Source organism: Corvus hawaiiensis, chromosome 26 (genome assembly GCF_020740725.1).
Source record: "Corvus hawaiiensis isolate bCorHaw1 chromosome 26, bCorHaw1.pri.cur, whole genome shotgun sequence".
NCBI lineage: Eukaryota > Metazoa > Chordata > Aves > Passeriformes > Corvidae > Corvus > Corvus hawaiiensis.
This window is the reverse complement of record NC_063238.1, coordinates 5,505,645-5,527,204: the sequence shown is the minus strand read 5'-3', so window position 1 is coordinate 5,527,204 and position 21,560 is coordinate 5,505,645. Positions and strand designations below refer to the sequence as shown.

The following is a 21,560-nucleotide window of genomic DNA, read 5'->3' as shown; positions in this document are numbered from 1 at the left end:
CGATTTTAAACACAGGTATGTCTTTGCAGATGATCTTTCTCAAGGGCAAGAATGAAATGAACACTTTCCCACATTACCAGGACACAGTTATGCAAGTATATTAACTTGAATAGAGTTCTTTTATATTTGAGAGAAAATATTCCATATGAAACAGAAGATCTGACTAGGGGACTGATTTAAAGATTCATGTTGCATTTCTTCAATATGCTAATTTATTTCATTTCCAAAAACTGATTAATAATTTGACTTCTGCTACTATTTTAACTTTGCCTTGATATTTCTTGTTTTCTCACTCTAAAAACAACCAACATTTTTGTATTCACAATATATCACTAATGGATCGTGCAGCACTTAGTATTTTCTGTCGTTTCTAGTCCTGCTAAATGGTCAATCAATAGCAGAAGAAGACCTAGCAGTTACAACCATAGCAAGTTTCCCTGAACCAGGCTCTGATCCTGTAAGTGACAGCACACAGTTTGCAGGAGCTCAAAGATTTCAGGAGACCCACACCAGGACTTTGTGCAGAAAGTGCAGGACACAGACCTTACAAAGTAGGCCAGCACTCACAATAATTCTAGCAGAGGTATACTCACGGTAAACTGAAGGTCCATGACAATAATTATTTTCACATTCATACTGCAGACTGCAAGAATTTCACAGCACTATTATTACAACCATACTGGCTGCTCATTAAAGTTTATAACCTTTGTAACTCCACATTACTCAAGTATGCAGCTCACAGGCAGGACATGTGATTATGCTATGCTTTGAAAAACTGCCTTAGACTGTGCACAAGCCCCAATGTTTAAATGTAACTTCAGCACTTACAGCCCATGCTGATAACTTTCAAAGCAAGAACTAAACTAAAACAGTGTTTGCAATGGTTATCCAAGTTTGTTTCAGTTTATCAAGTTTGTTCCAGACAACAAAAACCATATGAGAAATAGTGTCGGAGAGGAGGTCAAAATCCCTAAGAAATCAGAATTGGGGTTGATACTGAGAAACAAATTAAGCAGGAAGACTGCAGAAGCAAAGACACAAAAAGAGAAAAAACAGTCAAATAAGAATGTAAAGGATAATAACTAATTGGGTAGAGACCATTATAGTCCCTAGGAAAGCATATATTTTCAATCAGTATGAAAAGATACAGAACATGTAATAAACCTACATACTCTGTGCTCAAAGGAGAAATTACTTTCCTGGGTCATGCCATACAAACCACCTGCTTTCATTGCAGGAGGAGGGAAAAGGACCTTTCACTCATCCAAACCTAGTCCAATATATATGATTTGAATAAACTACTCAAATGCATTTTTGACACTTGTAGCCTTGCTTAAATGCTCCATTAAGAGCAGAAGTACCTTACCTGAAGCACCTTTCTCCCACTTGTTCACTCTACCAGCCAAAACCCTTTTCTGCTGGTGCCAGCTCCATAGAACCAGGTTCTTCTAAACTTGCACTGCCTCCTCAAAGCTAAATTTCTTATGTTTCACTTTCTGTGGGGTCCGTGTACGGGGCACACCAACACCAATGCGCACAGAACAGCAATCCTGGAGCAAGAGCTGTTGTCTCAGCACCACTTCCCCACAATACCAAGCCTTGGCTTCTTCTGCACAGGCCAGCACACATGCCGATAAATCCATGCTCTGCTTCCCTGAATCAGAGATATTTACAAGGAGGGTCAATGCTGGCTCAAAAACCTTTTACATGTGCACAGCACACAAAAACCTGCATGCAACAGAAATGAAACTTGACCAGAGAAGGTCAAAGCAGCATCACAAAAGGGCAGACAAAGGGGCAGGGGACAATCCACACTGACCATTTTCAAGACAGAAACCCGTTTTAAGTCAGTTTGAGGTCATGATTTTAAACCAGATGCGTCAAACAGCAATTAGCTGTCTCTAAAGATCAATTACACCTACCCATAAAATATACTCTACACAGAAGAATCTTGCTGACCACCTGCAGAACTACAAAGTTGCTCTTAAACAAGGCCCAACCTTAAAATACTTTGAAGACCATGTCAGGACTGCCAGGTTGGTAGTCCACTGGACTTCATATCTCTTCAAGAGTCTGGGGGTACATATTTCTGGATGAGTATTCACTGATAAGATAGCACAAGTAGTTTACAAATGATAATTGGATTATGAAAGGTGCTGAGGCTTACTCTTACAGAAAGGGAAAACAAAATTTGCTGCAGATGTCCAAACCAAGAGATGAAATAAACAGTTTATACCACTGACAGTCCTGAAGACGAAGCTGGAGAGAAGGAAACAGCAGAATGATGTTGGCAAAAAAAATAAAAGAATGATGGGAGAAGAGAAAAAGGAAACTGTGGCAGGGAGTACTCCTGCAGTAGGATAAAGACTGAAACATGGATTTTTCCAGGAAACTGGGGAGAAAAAGCCCCAAACAAATAGCACATTATTACTAATGAAGACATTTGAGGCAATGTGGGTCAATGATCTTTTTGGAAACAGTGGTAAGCATTATGGCAGAGAAAGGGGAACTGCTCCCAAGGAAATTTAGCAGGAGATTTTGAGAAGAGGCAAGCTCTCCTAGTCAGGCATAGTGGGACCACTGCTGTGTACTGCCTGCCTAGCAGAAACCATCAATCAGGCCATCCACATCCCAAGAGAAATGAGCTTAGAATTCACCTCAGTATGACTTGGTGCATCTCCACTGGTGCCAGGACAGCCACTGCAATCTCTCTCGAAGACAACGCAAACACAGCTGGACAGAAAAAGGAGGACAAAGTGCCACACCAGCAATATAGCAGAAGAGTTGCTTAAAAGGCAGGTTTTCCAACACCCCTCAAGGGCTGCAACGCTTCCTCCAGCCTTTGCACAGTTTAGCACATCTTTTGCAATGGTAAGTCTGGAGTTACAAAAATGTACTTTGAATCCCATTTGCACATTCTGCTACATCACAACAGTACATTCAAACGACTCTTGCAATGTATTTTGAACAAGTTGAACACAGAACATCCCATATAGGATTTCCTCTTTCTCCTGCCCATCCCCTTCCTGTTTGTTTACTAAAAACTTTCACTTCCTCAGTGACATTAACACCAGCTCTGGGGATCTCTTAACCCTGGTTCTCCAGTTCTTGTCCACTCACACCTGAATCACAGCTCCCCAGGGCATTTAGTACTCACTGAAGGGTTTTAAAAGTCCATCAAAACACGTGGTAAGGTTGGGGCTGCCCTGGAGAAAACCATTTCTGTCCACTGGATCTAATGAATATAAACCTCATGATTCTGGCAAGGGATACTAGAGCAGGCAATTTCAATATATGCAACAGATATGCTAGTATTCAGATCTTTCCCTACTCAGTTGATACTACCAGGAAATATTCCCTTTGTCTGAATACAGTAGAACTTAGTCAAAGGTCAGACCTACTGATTTATAAATGTGTTACCACAACACAGGAATTCACTCAAACATATTCTTTAACTTTTGGTATTAATTTTGTTCTAAGCCCCTAGTACAGTCATACATGGAATAGGAAAACCTGCTTAGCAGTCAAATATGCTTCTGTACTAATTCCTGGGATACTATATTGCTTCAGTTTGAACCTAAGATAAAACTTCAATAAAATTTCGTAAAAAAAAAAATTAAACAGGTTTGTATACACCTATCTGTACAAACTAATGAAGGAAACATGAAAAAAAGCAATAGAATGTGGATACCACATCAGAAAGATTATGCTTTTTTTGATGAACTTCCTGAAACAGCTTTTGTTAAATCAACAAAGGAAAATTTAAAAGCACATTCCAGAGGGAATCAATTGCCTTAAAAATTTTATCATTTCTATACTTAGAGCAGCCCTCTAAAATAGAGAAAACTGCAAGAAGTGCCATTCCAGAAGAGTAGCTGCATCCCGTACTTCAATGCCTTTGGTGAACTATCACGTGCTCCAGTTTAAGATTGCACTATTTCCTATCACAGCTGGCCTTTGCAAATTAAAATAAGAAGTTCTACAGTATATCAGCCACAGGAAGAAGTAGCCTCCTGCCACATGCAGCAGAGGCCATAGAGGAAGAAGGACACTTTGTTCAGACTGTTTATCATTTGAGTCCTTTGAACTGAAGACGTAAGACAAGCGTGCTGCGCAAACACAGGAACCAATTGTAGATACTTGAGATGCCAGCAGTTTGAAAAAGATAGGCAATGCTGACCTAAGGGAGAGCAAATGCTGGTCTGAATGGTACTAGTCCACTCTTTTAACACCCCAGAAAAGTGAGATTTACCCATTACCCCCTCCACCTTTCCCTAGTGTCCTCCTTCTTTTCTCCCCAGCAAAGTGTTGCTGTCAAAATACCATGTCTCTTCTGATGTTTGCCTGACAGAAGTAACTGATCTATTTACCTCTATGACTAGTTCTTTAGGGCACAAAACAAATACAAGTATCTCATAAATATTTGGAGGAAATTATTCCAGCACAAGATCAGTTCTGCCTTCACGTTTTGTTCCATGAACCCATATTTTTCAGGAAAGATGCTGAACTCAAATGTGAATAATTCAGTCTCGGAAATGACTGCATTTAGTGACAATGTCAACAGGAAATGTATCTGAATCAGGCAAAAATAAATATGAAAACACAGACCTTTCCATCATCCCTGAAGGACAATGAAGTTCAAACTAGGAACAGTCACACTAAGGACAGTTACATTGCATTTGTCTTTTATTAGTACAGGCTGACTTCTTTGAGAAGGCACCATTACTGTTTACAGGGTGGCAGACTCCTTCACCCTGTATGCATCACTAAAGATTGTTTTCATACAAATGCAGTTTTATTTTTTTACCTATAGTTTCCTGTTGTATGGCTTAGTAAGTCTGGAGTTCTTTCCTACTATACCATCTCTAGCACTCCTACACTCTCATTAAAGAGGGACAGAAATAAATGGGAGAAACAGGAAGCAGGAATACGATCAACAGGAGAAAAAATCCTAATTCTCAGCTGGGCAACTGGTTTTTCTATAGAACAAAGCCTTTTTGCTTAGAGATGGAAATCCTACAGAGGCAAAATTATAATAAACACTGCTTAATAGTCACATGGTTTGGTGTAATTATTTACACACTGGGCTCCATAGCTTCAAAAGGAAGTATCACTCCCTGCACATAAAGCTCACACAACCCTCAGGATCCCCGGCCCACAGATTCTCCTCCCATCCCTTGCATTAGCACATGACAGCTCATATCCTTCTGGGATCTCTGTGGCAGCAGACATCCACCTCTGTGTACAGCCATGCTACTAGAGCAGTGTGCTAGGAATCCTAGATTATACCTAATGCCCACCCCATTAATTATTTAGTTACGTTAGTTAGGTAGTTAGTTATTCCCCATGTGCTTGTCTCCTGTGTTCACTCAGTTCTGCAAAAGTCTCCCTGAACCCCAAGAGTAAAAACGACTTTACAACTCCCTGGACAGAAGAAAAAAAGCTTCTCAGTTACTCAGAAGATGCACATATGGAAAGGAGGAAAGATCTCATCCCTTTCCCAGATCACCAAACTCTTTGACAAAAATAAAAATTGTCTCATGATCGACATGTGTTCATCCCAAAACCTCAAAGATTCCCATGATGATCCACAATAAAATGCAAAGTAGAGGTAGGCAAACATCTCCTTTTTGTGACAGAAATGGAATCACATCTGAGATTAAATATGACAGTTCTGTAACTTTCCCAAATAACTACAGAGAGGTCAGTGTTGCTCCCTGATGTGCCCTCAAGGACCAGACGTAGCATCTCTGGTTTGGTGAGATGCCCCACTGAAGAACAGGTACTAAGCTGAGCCAGGAGGACCTTGGACTTGTTTTCATTGCCTGTTACAGGAATTGTTTCCTGCAACACTTGCTGTTCTGTGATGCCATTTAGCTTACAGGAGTCAAAACGGCCATAGGAAGAGAGGTCATTTCAATTACATGGATAAATTGGGGGGAAAAGTATTATGAAATAGTTACTTTTACATTCGTAAATGCTATCTGTTCATAAATACCTGCAATGAATAGTTTCACATTTATGGAAACTCTCTTGAAAGGGTAACATTAAACCCCATAGTATTAAACAACTTAAAAGGCAACAGGGTTTGACTTTGTATTGTCAAGTTTCACAATTGATTGCTTTGTCAGAAAGAGTCATTGCACAACTCCACTGGTTAAGGGGTTTAAAAAGGAAGGTCTAAACCTTACCATGTCTTCTGTATATTTCTATAAGGAAAAAACCCTTATTTACTCAAAAATAGGGAAAAGCAGAATAACTTGAAGTCAGCGAGCTACAGTACAAAGATGATCATCCAATGTCATCACGGTTAAAAAGAATAATATATGCCAACAGCACACAATTAAAATAAATTTTTATGTTATTAAAGAAATAATTCTTTCCTAACTAGTCTGTAACTCACAAAGTTGAAACAGAGAAAGAAAAAAAGCTTTAAATCTCAGAAGAGATCCATAGAATGAGACATCTTTTGATCTCAGAGTTCATTAATTTCAATCCTCGTCCAAGATTCCATAACACCCTATTAACAGTATCTAACTGATTTCTAGCCTGTTACTACTTTTTCAGAGAAAACGATTTGATTTTTTTCTCATCCATACTTTCAGTGTTGTTGATAGTAAGTATTAAAGAGATAACACCTATTCTGCCCTCAGTGTTGGGTTGGAAACAATCCACACAAAATTTGACTCTCCTTTTGGTAAAACTGAGCTACATTTTCCCAATGTAGCTTTGCATTTTCTCAACACCTATCTTCCGCTTTTTGTTTTAACTCTACAGTGATACTGTTTTGAGTGCAGATTTATCTACGTGGCACTTGTACTTTACAGATACTTTCAACTAACATTACTATTTCTAAATTGCAAAAGTCTTACAGGTATTTGATGGGATCAAGCTTAAAAATTTTAATTTTCATTTGTATTACGATGTCCCAAAATACATTAAGATTGGTAAGAGTGTTTCTCTTTCTTCAAAGGTGAGAACGAAAGGCAGGAGATGGGATACTGATTAGGGGTTTCAGATGAAACCAGCTTTGTGCTCCCTATGTATATCCGCAGGAATATGATCTGGCTAAACAAGTTTTAAGTGTTAATCCCTTTGGTCTTTAGGGCCAATAGAGGGGAGCAAGGCAACAAGATGAGTTTTTGCCAACCCATTCACCGCAAACACTTGAAAGATGCAGTTTCAATAGAAAGCTCTTAAATGCTTTACTGAAGGTACAGCATCAGCTCCTAAACTAAAATTGTAAGGAGAAAACCCTTCACGACCGTTCCTTAGGCATACAGTACCTACAGACTACAATAGTAATCTGCAATAAAAACTGTGCTCCAAACATCACAATACCATTTTCTCATCTTTCTTTTAATTCCAAGCACATTTGAACGTACAGTTAAGAGGAAGAGGCACCAGAAATTACGCTCCTAGGAAAAAAACAGTGTAAGAAGGGATACCCAGGGACCACATCACCTCACCTCAGTCAAGGCTATCATTTCGGCTCGAAACGCCGACTGCAGACTTTAGCCAGCTAATTTCACACGCTCCCCGGCACGAAACAGCCAGAAGGCACCCGAGCCCTCCGGATCACAGCCAGACGACAGGCAAAGGGGTATGAGATTAATCATGCTTTTGAGAATGATTATTTTATCCCAAACGCGGTTATTTCCCTTAAGACCCCATCCAGTCCTACCGGGCAGGTCGGGCGGCAGCGGCACCTCCTCGCGGGGGCAGAAGCGAGGGGGAGCCTCCCGGAAAGCGCCGGGTCCCGCCGCACCGCGCCGCGCCGCGCCGCATCGCACCGCACCGCAACGCACCGCACCGCACCGCACCGCGCCGGGGCGCAGAGGCAGCGCGGCCGGGCACCCCCGCGGCGCCCCGCGGGACAAGCGGGCTAAGCCGGGACCACCGCCCCCCGCCGCTCTCGGGAGAAGGCACTTACTTTCCCGGGTGCGCAAGTTGAGCGGCAGCGAGCGGACTGCAGGGTGCGCGCCGGGGCGCGGAGCGGGCCGTCCCGGGCGCCGAGCGCGGGGCCGGAGCGCTGCTCTCGCTGCGCGGGCGGGGCGCGGCCCGCGGTTGGTTCGCAGCCCGGGGACTTCCTGCTGCCGGGGAACATTTGCATGTGGTGGACAGCGGGGCGAGCGAGAGAGCGGGGGGCGGCCCCGGCCCGGCGGCTGCCGGCGGCTCGGCGGGAGCAGCTCCTCCGGCTGGAGAAGGGAGCGCCGCGCCGAGGGAGGCTGTGCCGGGGACGAGGTGGGGCAGGGGACGCGGCGGGGTGTCGAGTGCCCCTGTGCCCCAGAGCGAACATCATGAGGGGAGCGAGCCTCCTCTAAAAGTTACAGCTAAATAAAAGCCTGTTAGTCTGAGAGGCAAAAAAGGTTGTCTTCTGCCATCAAAAGCCAAAAAACCGTCTTGAACTCCAAAAATCCACTGTAAGCAGCTTCTAGGGTCCATTGGCGGCTTGGTTGAGAGAAACAAAGAACAAGTAAGCTTATCTTTCAACGTTTCTTTTCTTTGAAGAATGATTTACTAGCCTGGTGAAAAGTGAAATAAAAATCTCACAGGTCAGCAAAACAGGAAATATGAATGCATGGACATAACAGCCAGAGGATGCAGCTGAAAAGCTCTGCAAGAGCTAGAGTCAAGGTGTCATTTGTGTACCGCCAGACCACGTGGGCAGGTTCAGGTCATGGAGATTTCTAAGGCAGAATTTTAAATGAAAATCATTTAAGCTTTCCATATAAACGTGTTTAGATAATGGATCAAGTTTGAGAAGCAGCCAAAGTGTTGCAAGACACTCAAAGGCACCTCTGTACACTTTCCCAAAGTCCGCCAGTAGAGCCTAACTCTGGGTTGGAGTGGACTCGGGAGCTGGTGAGGACTTCTAGCAAGACACCCAAATGACTGAAAATAGCTCAGTGCAGCTCACACACTGTCGGGTTTATGAGGAGAACCTGATGAATGTCAATAGGACTTACAGATCTTTGGTGCTGGTGTAAAGGCCTGCCACTCATGGTGATGTGCAGCTGGCACAATCCCTTTACTCTGGTGCGTGCTGCAGTCCCATCTCAATGCCCTGGCTCCAGCACACAGGCCGCTATCTTGATCCTCCAGAAGACAGTCCACAGGAGCAGTGAGACCATAATCGGTCACATTTCTTCATCAGTCCCAGATGTCCCTGGGCATCTGTAGAGCTCTGAAAAGTAGCGGGCAATGGTTTCTAGTCTTCTTTGAATTGTGTTATCAATGATTAAAATAATGTCATGTAAATACTCAGTATTAGACCAGCCTCTAAAAGTATTGTACAGTGAGATAGTAAGGAATTCCTGAAGTTCTATTAATAAAAAGTTGGTAAATGTTTTCTCCCTCTCCCCAACTTAGGGAAAGGTATTTCATAATAACAATACCAATAATAAAAAACAACAGTAAAACAAACAAACCACACAACCACCTTTTTCCCAATGAAAACTTTATACAAAAAGGAAAGATCTGACTAAATATACATTGTCTTGGGTTTGGGGATTTTTATTTGGTAAGAAATTTGTATTCCAAAAGTTTATGTAAAATGAGCTATTTCTGTTTGGAAGTGCACTGTTAGTACCTCACATTTCAGTTTTCCTCTATAGGGCAAGCACCTTGATCTTGTACCTTTCTTGGAGAAGTTGTGCACAGATCCCACATCTGTCTTGTTCTCCCTCCTTTCCTCTGTATTTCTTCATTTCATTGTCAAGTATTCCACTGAATTTAAAATTCACCTTCTGCTAACAAAGCATTATTGAAAATGAAATTTAGTTTCATAAATGCGTAATAGATTCCAGCAATCTAGTAGAATATAATCTTATCTATAATGTGAATAATCTGGAAAAATAAAAGAGGTACTGAATTACCCTTAATAGACTGCTGTGCAATAGTAAACTGAGGAGGCATAGAACAAACTCAGCAGTTCTGCCCTAAAAGAACTAATATGAAGAAGGGTTAGAGTAGAATAAATACACTGTGCTTTATAAAAAATAAAAACAAAGACAGGTTGTTGGTATCATTTGAAATGTCAAGGTTTTATGCATCCTTGTTCCCACTGTTAAGAGGAATATGTACAAAAGCTACTTTAGAAAGCGTAAGCAGGAAAGGAACTCTCTCATTACATATTCATCAAAAGGGAAAAAAAAGCTGATTCTAGCCTCGCTACATCTGTGGATCAGCTGTTCATCACGTTTTAAATGTCTTTGTGTATAGATCAAGAGAGTTGGAGGGCGGTGTAAAATGGGGCAAGAATGAAACTTGAAGCCTGTCACTGAAGGGGAAGTCCTTGCAGGAAGGACTGTAAGTCACATTAGCCAGCCAGTGTTCATGCCCAGCAATCGATTTCCCGCTTTGGGAAGATTTGACTCCCAGACAATATCTCTACTGCTGAATTAAGCATGGCTGCAGGGCAGTGCTCCAGTATGGAGGCCAGCTGGCAATGCAGGAGTCCACATCCGTGCTCTTGGCATCCAGAACATGGGGACTGCACTAAACTGGCCCATGTGTCCTGGTTTCTGCTGGGATAGAGCTCATTTTCTTCTTATTACCTGGTGCAGTGGAGTGTTTTGGATTTAGTATGAGAATAATATTGGTAACACACCATAGTTCAGTTGTTTAGGCTTACCCTAAGTCAAAGCCTTTTCAGTTTCCATGATCTGACAGTGACCAAGTGCACAAGAAGCCAGGAGACAGCTGACCCAAACTGGCCAAAGGGATGTTCCATACCATAGACTGTCATACCCAGTATTTATATATATTCTATATTGTTACATACTGGGGGAAGTTGGCCAGGAGGGGGCTGATCATGCCTCGGGGGTGGGCTGGGCACTGATTAGTGGGTGGTAAGCAACTCTACTGGACAACACTTGTTTTTTCTTGGGTTTTATTCGTCTCTCTCTCTCTCCCCATTACTATTATTATTATTATTATTATTATTATTACTGCTACTACTACTATTCTTTTTAGCTTTGTTTCAATTATTAAATTGTTCTTATCTCAGTCGCTGAGTTTTTAATTTTTTCCAGTTGTCCTCCCGATCCCATTGGGAAGGGGGCAGTGAGGAAGCAGCTGCCTGGTACTTAGTTGCCAGCTAGTGTTAAACCACACCACCGTGATAACTTTCAGATCAGCTCTGGAATATTTTTGAGAGTGGTAAGGGGCCTGGGCCAGGGATGGGTTGAGAAATTTATCAGTAGACTCAGAGGAATGTCCAGTGATATTTCCTTGGGCACTGTTAATTACTGACCTAATGAGCCTTGGAGGGTCCACACCAATCCCTCTGCATACCTGTGTAAATAGCTGCTGATCCCTGTTTGGATTGTGTCTGGGGGCATGAAGAGGAGCAATTTGTAGGGAACAGTGACTCTGGGCAGTAAAACAAACTTGTTATGGACAATAAAAACAGGCAACAAACTTCACTCTACATTGTATATATTCCTTAATCTCATTGTTGCTGAGCTCTTTCTACAGTATGTAACAGAAGACTAAAAAATAGTCAGTAGAGCATAAGTGGCATAACCAGGGAAATAATTTGAGGCAGATCCCAAGGAATACCTGGGTTCATTCAATTAAAGAAAAAGCAGGGAAAAGATCACTTTGTTCTAAAATAGGTTTACAAGGATTTAAATTCTTTATAGAACAGGAAAAGATAGAGCACAGACACATATAAAACAAAAACATTGAGACATCTGGCTGTTTTGTATGAGCCAGAATTTTGGAAACACAGTAGATGCAGTAAAACATCTTTTCTTTAGAAATTCCAGTACTTACACAATCACTACTTGCATTGTTTTTCTCATAATTTTATCTCAAGACATTATCATTAAGTAAATTGCATATTGTCAACATGCTTTATGATAATGTAGCAATTTTTAAACAAGTAGTGAAGAGTGGATTGTAAAAAAATGAGATACAAGTCACGCAGTCATTCTTCACCCAATGTTGCTGGAGAAAATAAAAACAGCATATTTTTTAGCATTCATTTTTTCATAATTTCCTTTTTTATTGTAACCTACTATTTTAAAGAAAGTCATGTTGACCTATGCAAGCAGAATATTTATAAATTTTATTCTAAATGTGCTCTTCATGTGCTAAAAATGGGTTGCTTTTGTCCGTTCAAAGAAAAATCATATAGAAAATAAATTTTACTTTCAAGTATGAGACAACAAGTTAATGCACCTTATATGTGGATATTCATCAGTTCCTGTTCTCATTTTTGGAGCCTGGGAAAATTAAATTTTGTGACACTAAAGAGAAATTAAAACAAACAAAATATTTGTTTTTAAAGGTAATTCCATTATGATTATTTGCAATGTATCACAAAATAGTTTACATTCTTGACTAAATTTGTGATTAAAATTTTTGAAAATATTTAAAAATACTTTGGGGAAACCTTGTATATTGACTCAACATGCATTTGACCTGTTGTTCATACTAACAATACACATAACTGGCTAAAGCTGTGAAAGCTGGCATCTTTCCTCTAGACAGTGATCTACCTAAAGCACAGCCACTTACATTTTATTACACTGATGTTTTCTGGCCATAAATCCTCAATTCAGCATTTTTTATTTCATCTTGTTACTTCCAGTTTCTGTGAACAACTCATAATAATACAGCACGTAGAAAAAATGCTCGCCTGGAGATCCTCTAATTCTGAAAGTTAGTAAAAGCTCCTTCTTCTGCATCTTTGCTGATTTTAAATATTTTGTTCATTACCATTTTTCATACATTACCTGCCATTACCTATTTTCATACATAGAAATCTTTCCCATTTTCTTTCCACTTGTTTTATGGCTGTGAGCAGAAAAATTGCTATTTAGTGAATCAAAGCATGTCCAGCACTGGAAGCCAATTTGAGAACCATCTGCAATGAACTAGGTTGTGTGGTTGGTGGGACAGCATCTTGGGTATCCTGATGGAGATTGAAAATGGCCTATATGCGCCCTACGGGATATCCCAATTGCCTTGCTGTAGAAATGACAGCTCAAGTAAAGGGTTGCTGTGGTTCTCATGAATATCACCTTACAGAGCCAAGAAAAGCAGCTGGACTGATGGGTCCTTCACAGTTCATTTGGGTAGGCAATGAGAAGGTTGAGCTGACAAGTGATTCCAGGAATCTTCCCCTTTTAAAAATTTGTGGCCATTTGCAGATATCCTTATTGGTCTGAAGAGACTGCCCACACTGATAAAGAATGTGTTAATTTATGCTTAATTTAGTGCACAGTTCTGTGATCACTAATATTGAATTAGCTGAAGGAACAGATTTGAGCTAATTCAGGAGCTCAATTTCAAATTAGCAAGGTAACACAGTGGTGATATTTTTGTTTGCTTGTTTCCTGCCTTGTAGTTGGGGCATTGAACTTCCTATTGCCAGCCTGGATAGGCATTCAGCCTGCGTCTTGCAGGTCCTGCACCACAGAGATTGTCAGTTCACAAGCAACATGGTGTTTCTGGAGGCAGTTTCCACAGTGGGCTGTTGTTGAAGAGTAGCTTTCTTTTTCCAGGACCAGCTACTTGCTACAGAAAATTTCCCTGTGGAAAGGCCCTGGACCATTGTCAGCATTGCTGCCGTGCAAGGGCCATGCAGTGCTCAGTTTGCTCTTGAACAGCTGCAGTAGCAGTAGGCAGGCAGTCCCACTGCTGGTCACAGCCACACAGCTCTATGAAGCACCCATGGACCACATACAGCTTCCATTTTCCGCTGGGACAGCACAGAGCATCAGGTTACATGTGGACGTTGAGTTAATGCAGTCACAGCTGGTAGCACTGAGTAGAAAATTGGTACCAATTGAAGTTACCAAACCCCTCCCCTTGTTGCACAGGGTTTGTGGGAGGTAGCTCTTATCTGGGACAGAAAGAGCTGCTGGAGCAACTCTGAGCATCAAGAAGAAGGTTGCCTTGGTTACACGAAACCTAGAAACACCTGAATATTTTCTGGTGTATTACCCGGTGATTGGGAAGGTGACAGCGACCTATGCAAGTTAGGAGGTGACACCGGCAACCCATAAAGTTCTCAGCCTGCATTCTCTGTGGACATGGAAAATGTGTTGGAACACTATGCTACCTGTTATGGCAACCTCATAGGGACGATCCCTTTATTCCCTTGTCTCCTGACCTGGCACAATTTTCCACCATCAGGAATGCTGAGAGGAGCTAGGGTGGATCATATTACAGATGCATTACTGTTGTCAGCTGAGGCTGACTGGTCTGGCAAGACATAGGGCACTCACGTCTTTCACATCTATTGTGTGTCTGATGCTGTGCAGCCATGCCACGTACAAGCCTGCTGCTGAGCCCATTTGGAGGAATGGAGTTGCCGAATCGCCCTCCTCTTGAATCAGCCTGGTTACCTGTTCTTGCAAGTTAGCTGTTGCTAGGACCTCTGGCTTTACCACCTCAGGGTGGGGTTTCCAAATGGCCATGCAGCATGTCTGAAAGGCTGCTGGGGGGCTACTGAACTGCCCTTCCAAACCAGGCTCCCGTCTGCAGGCTGTGTCCTTCACAAAATCTCGGAGAGCCAACACAGCAGATGGTGACTGGGCAGGAGAGTAACAAGTGGAACTACAGCCAGTCCCTCCACCAGCTGCAGCTTGATCATTTCCTGTGAAATTTGTGGAGGTCACATTGTCAGGGGCAACCTGACTAATTGTTTTCTGTTGAGTGGTTGACAGCTGTTTGCTGTAACATGAAATCACGCATATGTCAGACATGAGCAGTAAATCATCTTTTCTCTGACTTTCCTGTTCCCAGTTCTTGTTTCTCCATGAAGCTCTTTGTATCCTGTTCTTGGAGACAGGCCTTAGTGGCTTTGGAATCCCAGCTGTGCCATCCCATCCGTTGCAGCTCTACAGCTCTTCACCTCAGACTTTGGAATATTTGAAATTTCAACGCTGGACATCTCTGATGCCATTCAGCTCTTTTGTGAGAGCCCCCAAAGAATGGAAGCAAAAGTAGAAAGTAATTGAAAAGCAAAGGCAAAAAGAAAATCATATCCTGAACAAAACTGAACACAGGCTCTATTTCCACACACATGTGGAGTGTGGAAGATGGGCAATACCAGAATTCTTGTCTTCAATCGGGTTGTAGCAAGTAGTTCATACAGTATCTCCTACTGGCAGTGCCTGCTCTGGTAGGAGTTGTTCCTTACAGCTGCTGAGCCTTGGGTAAGTTATCTGGTGTGGAAGCGTTTAGGATAAGATAAGAAGCAGTCAGGAAGGCTAAGTCTGAGGTAGCAGGAAATTCTGATGGAGTAGGAATTGCTGATGTTCTTTATGGTTGCTATCAACCTATTCTGTGTCTGTGCTAGTACATGTGAGCTTTGTCACCTGGATCTACTCTTTGGATGTCCTAGGATACTCTCTTTAGTATCACAACCACCTCTATTGCATCCACATATTTGCTGGCACAGGACTGTTGAGCTTACTGGCAACCATGCACACCCTGTTCTTGCTGTTCTGCTTTTGGCCACAGGCATCTGAATTGGCTTAGTAGGTGAATACAAGCAATCCTTGTTCTTTCCTTATCTAAACAAGCCATGAAACTTAACAAAGGTAATGTGAAAGTCTAGACCAGCAGCTTCTGCCCTGACTGGATCAGCTCAGCTGTTGGAAGCTTCCATGTGGTGCAGCCTAAGGGGTGGTTTCTGAGGAGCACCAGCTGTATTTAAGGCTTGCGTAGGTTTATGGCTTGACTTTAGTTAGCTTGGCTGTATTAGCAGACTGTGAGAACGCTGAGGCAAATGCAAGGGTTAAAGAAAAGATTTGGTGGAAAGATGGAGGAAGGAATTTAGGGTAAGATCTGTGACAAAGAAATCTGACTGACGAGTGGACGTTAGAGATGACCAACAAAAGTAAGATTGCAAGCTTGCAGCTGACATCCATGGTTATCCTTGAACAGGGCAGAGACAACAGGGCATTTGGACACACTCTTGCAATGGTGCTAGCTGTGAAAGAGCCACTGAATTTATACTACAGCCATCTTAATTTAAAGCTGTCTTAAAGTACATGGATACAAATTTAAATTGTGGAAATATTATATTGGATGTATCAGGGCAGTGTTTTGTGTTAGACAGCTACTGCAATGTTGGTCCAGTAGCATTTAAAGTGGGGTTTACTCTTGTATTGGACCACAGCCTTGGAGGCAAGGGTAGCACTATAAATGCAACTCAAATGGCAAAAGCAACTTAAGACTGAGCTCTGGAGGGATAAGGCTATTGGTGTAGATGGCGTGCCTATTAAGAGATGTCAGATAATTTAAATTAATTTTCATCCATGTGAAGTAAATTGACAAACACAAGGACAACATTTTTTTCTGTGGTCCATGCTGTAACATTAAATTTTATTATACAACTTCCATTAAGAAGTTGAACTGTTCACACTACTAACACGAGGTCATTAGTGCAACCTGAAATTAGGTTCCAACTGCTGTTGCAGTGTTTGGGCAGCCCTCTTGCCCAAAAAGGGCTAAATTTAAGATTCCTGATACTCAGATGTAAGTCAAGCTTGCCCACAAAAAGAAACACAGACATGCCCTGTGTAGTCTCCAAACCAACAGAGAAGCATACATTGCATTAGGCACATAAATTGCTTAATGATAATTATGGCTAATTTCCTATTTGTGTGTCTGCAATAGAATTTCTTCAGGTGCAGCTGTGAGTGGTCTTGTGAAATGTGCAGGCCCAGAGATAAATTGAATGAACCCAATCTTTACTGTTCTTAACTAAAATATGATATGTAGTAGATTCTAATCTAATTTCAATATCTACATAAATTATCACAGAGTTTTCTGGTTTTACATTTGTGCTAAATAAAGCTGGTGAAAGCAAACAGGAAAACTACATTATTTTGGGCTTGAAAAATAAAGAAGATAATATGTTTTTTCCAAGCCTTTCACCTCCCAGGAAGGCCACTAAATAGGGAACTACAAAGAGAATGGAAGGTATTAGAACCATTCAGAGGATGTGTAGCTACTAAGGACTTTCAGTACCTTGGATATTGTCACCAAAAGAACTCAGTTGGATTCATAGAATCACAGAATGGTTTGAGTTGAAAAAGACCCTAAAGATCATCTAGTTTCAGCCCCCTGGCATGGGCAGGGATACTTTTCACTGGAACAGGTTGCTCAGAGCTCCATCCAGCCTGGGGCGAGACTTTTGGGGATGGGGCTCCCACAACTTCTCTGGGCAACCTGTTCCAGTGTCTCACCACCCCCACAGAAAAGAATTTCTTCCTAATGTCTAAGCTAAATGTGCTCTCTTTCAGTTTGGTCATTCCCCCTTGTCCTTGTTACTAGATGCTGTTGCAAAAAGATCCTCCATCTCCTCTCCATCTTTCTTGCAGGCGTCCTTGAGGTACTGAAAGGTCCCAATTAGGTCACCCCCAAGCCTTTTCTTTTCTGGGCTAAACAAACTCAATTCTCTTAGCCTTTCCTCATAGGAGAGGGGCTCCATCCCTCTAATCATCTTGTTGGCCCTCCTCTGGACTTGCTCCAGCAGGTCCATGTCCTTCCTGTGCTGGGAGCCCAGAGCTGGATGCAGCACTCCAGGTGGGGTCTCACCAGAGCAGAGCAGAGGGGCAAAATCCCCTCCCTCACCCTGCTGCCCACGCTGCTTTGGATGCAGCCCAGGACACATTTGGCTTTCTGGGCTGTGAGTGCCCATGGCTGGGTCATGTCCAGCTCTCACTCACCAGCAACACCAAGTCCTTCTCACAGAACTGCTCTTGATCTGTTCATCCCCCAGCCCTTGCTGATACCGGGGGTTGCCCTGGCCCAGGTGCAGCACCAGCACTTGGTCCTATTAAATCTCATTAAATTGAGATTCCCATGAGCTAATTCTTGAGATTGTCCAGGTCCCTCCGGATGGCATCCTGTCCTTCAGGTGCAGCAACTGCACCATTCAGCTCCGTATCATCTGCAAATTTGCTGCGGGTGCACTCAATCCCTTTCTCTATGTCGTTAATGAAGATATGAAATAACACTGGTCCCAGTACAGACCTCACTGTCCATTGGCACTCTGAGCCATTGACCACCACTCTCTGGATGCAACCGTCCCTTCAATTTCTTACCCAGCTAATCAAATCCACCTTTCTCCAAATTAGAGGGAAGGATGTTGTGGGGGACCATGTCAAAGATTTTACAGTAGTCCAGATAAATGATATCTGTAACCCTTCTCTTGTCCACTGATGTAGTCACTCCATCATAGAAGGTCCCAATGTTGGTCAGGAAGGACTTGCCCTTGGTGAAATTGCATCCCTTTCAGGCTCTTAAATGGGTTCAAATGGGACACAGCTGACCATATCTGACACTGCATCTTCTCCTACTTCTCTGATTTCTGATTTTGTCTTCAAATGGCATTTAGACTTACTAAGAGTATCTAAAATGATAAAGATTTTATCCCTTTCTGTCAATTTTTTTAATGGTCATTATTGATAACATTATTAGTTCAGTATAGGTCACAGTTTTGGAAAACTACTGTCATCTATTTAGAGGATTAATCAGATTGATTAGTCAGAAAGATTTTTTAAAATGGAAAAAACACCCACAGCAGAGGTAGGTGATTCATAATTTGCAGGTATTGCTGAAAATGTAAAATATCTCCTTGACCGGGTAATATACTGAATGTTAACTAAAAAGGCAAATGTGCACCCATTTCAAAACATGGTGGCTTTTGTCCCATTCCTTGGTGACATTACTCAAATGTTGCTCTGCTTTGCCATCATCTCTGCACGAATGTAGTGCATTCTCGGGCACTGACATTACTCAGCCTCCAAAGAACCTGCCTGCCCTGATGTGTCACATCAATGTCTGCCAGCTACAGTAACGGGGTCACTGAGCAGCAGCTAGCTGATCCATCAAGCTCATGATCAGAGGAAAGGTTCACAGCAGTCCCAAAGCAGTAGAAGACCTTTCTATTAGTGACAGCTACAGCCCTGACAACCATTTTGAGCAAAAATGGTCACGTGACTCTTTTGAGAGTGTCTTCCAGACGATGAGGATTCTTTAAACCAAGTGGGAATTGTGGCTGCATAGCAAGTTCATGGACATGCCTTCTGTGGTAAAGAAAATAAAGGAATCAGAACCTGGGAATCACTATCTGCCACTCTTGCATCTCTGCTGTTGTTGTTTGTCTTAGGCAGGAGTGTTTGTAAGAGAACAAGTCTAGTGCAAAAACCAGTATCACTCACTTTTCTGGGTAACTATCTTATGTGAATAACCTCCCACTTCATATTCTCCATAATTTACACACACTACTGCAAAATTAATTAGACTTTTAGTAAGAATTAGACTTTTTGAGAGAAAACCGCATCAACGCTAGTCTTTAAAATGAATCAGTGGAACAACAGCTCTCTTGGATAAAAGATTTTTGGAACAAATTTGTGAGGTGCTCTAGTAATCTAGTAAAAGAGCTACTACAGAGCATAGCTGAAACTCTGTGGCCACTTTTCTCATGCTATTTTTTTGCCTTCCTACCTTCTATTTTCTTTTGCATGCAGTATCCTAATTGCTCTGGGTATACCTTTTTGAAGGTTTCCCTCCTTGTTCCCTTTATTCTCCTACTTTTTCTACTCCCATATTATCTTTCAACTCTTCCTCATCAGGGATCACTTTGCAGACCTGGAGCTGGTTCAGCAGAGGGCCACAAAGATGGTTAGAGAACTGGATCACATGATGCATGAGGAAAAGCTGACATCTGTGTTCATCATAGAGAAGAAATGGCTTGCTGAAGGTCTAATTATAGTCTTCAGCTACTTGAAGATGTGTTATAGAGAAGAAGGTGCCAGATTTTTGGATGTGCAGAATGAAATTATAAGATGCAATGGCCAAAGTTACAGCTGTAAAAATTCCAGATGGATCTAAGGAAAAGTATTTTCTTCATGAGAGTAATTAAACCAACAAGTGCTCAGAGAGCCTGTAGGATCTCCATCCATGGAGTTACTCAGAACTCCTAGACAGGGCCCTCAGCAACCCAATCCAAATTTGATGCTAGCCCTTATTTGAGAGGGAAATTGAACATTAAATCTCTTTGGTCTGCTAATCTCCATTTTCTTAAGGCTTTCTTCTCAAATAAGCTTCTCTTCAATCCACCCCAGTCAAGCCTTTTGCCCTACCTGATCAGCCATCAGCAACTCTGGCCCCAAAGTGAGGCCATGCTTTTAATTGATGTGCACACCTTCCACTCTGCAGTTTTTCATCACGCTCTCCCATGCCTGGTTGTCTTTGCCCTGGAAGAAGTTGCTCTGCTGATCTGCAGATAGTGGCTGGAAGAAATCTATTGAACAAGAAAGCTGCTGAAACAATCACACCTGACTTGGCACACATGAGGTTGAGCCCACCCATCCAAATTGTACCCTGGTGCTGCATCCAACGTGTGCATAGGACAGCACTTCCACTGTGTGCAGCTATTTCCCTGCTTGGTATTTAAAAGGCATATTTAGAAACACAGGTCTTAACATCCAATTTAGTGTAATGACAAGAATAGCAAAATCCTGATAAAAAAACCCAAAAACAACAGAGATATTAAGACATTTGTCCCAAGTATGAGGCACAGTGTATGAAAAAAAGACATAATTATAATAATTGCAATAATACAATTATAATTGTATAATTATAATAAATATTGTAATTGCATATAAACAAACATCCAAGTAGCAAATATCTGAGAACTACATGGTGACTGCAGTCAGTAATATATTGTTTCTTGAAAGGCAAGTTATGAATAGGAGTTTTGGCAAGAGTTTGGTTTTGACTACCAACAGCAGTATTAACTTGTTATTATGACATGCAGAGCAAAGTTAAGGCTGGTCACTAATTGTAAACACACAAAGAAACCTTGCACACCAGTGTTTCCTGAAAGAATTGGCCCAGAATACAAACTGCTTAGAATGAGAAGATTGGACTCAATGATCTCAGAGATCTTTTCCAACCTAATTAACTCTGTGATAAAAGTATTTAATTTTCGCACTTAGAAATGTCATTGAAATGACAGATCCCTCAGGTACAGCAGATAAAGGCTTCAAGGACTAAGCAGCCCATTAACTTTTGATCTCGCGGCTTCCCCCTTATCTGCACAGTGGAGCCTACAAATGAAGATAGACAGTAACCAGCATGGGCTACTTTTTTAAAAAGAGAAACAGTGAAAATCTCTGTGAAGGAGTCCCATGGGTTCCTGCTGCTCAAAGAAACTGCCAGGTTGAATGAGATAGACGGAGGAAAGAGGAACTCGTAGTGTAGAGAACTTCTCCACTGAACAGCCACACTTTCCTGGCACGTGCCAGGAGGGAGCTGACAAAGAGATCCCAAAACTTTTTGGACCTTCAAATGGGGAGTGTGTGAATGTGAGGAGGCCCGGGGGGAACAACAGCCCCCAGCTAATGGGGGTGAGCTTCAGCCAGGATCCCAGGACCACTTTCCTGGGTGTCACACTTATGAGGCTCTTGGGAGGAAAGGGTTAAACCCGGAAGATTAACGAGGAGGCAGTAGTTTTGCTCCAAGTGACCTTGAAGCTGGGAACACTAAAAATGTTGATGTGGGAAAACACTATTTCTTAT

The 21,560-nt window shown here is 42.0% G+C and overlaps 1 protein-coding gene across 6 annotated transcripts in view; it reads right to left on the bottom strand.

Moving 5' to 3' along the window:
• Window positions 1-8,046, bottom strand: part of LYN (LYN proto-oncogene, Src family tyrosine kinase) — a 50,489-nt gene extending 42,443 nt beyond the window's left edge. The window contains exon 1 of one of the 6 annotated variants that reach the window (XM_048286800.1): window positions 7,934-8,046. The gene's annotated coding sequence lies outside the window, so the exon portion shown is untranslated. Of the gene's footprint in view, window positions 1-2,657; window positions 2,871-7,469; window positions 7,601-7,933 lie in introns of those variants that run through there. The other 5 variants (XM_048286801.1, XM_048286799.1, XM_048286795.1 and 2 more) reach the window with 5 other exon arrangements.
• Between the last annotated feature and the right edge of the window lie 13,514 nt (window positions 8,047-21,560).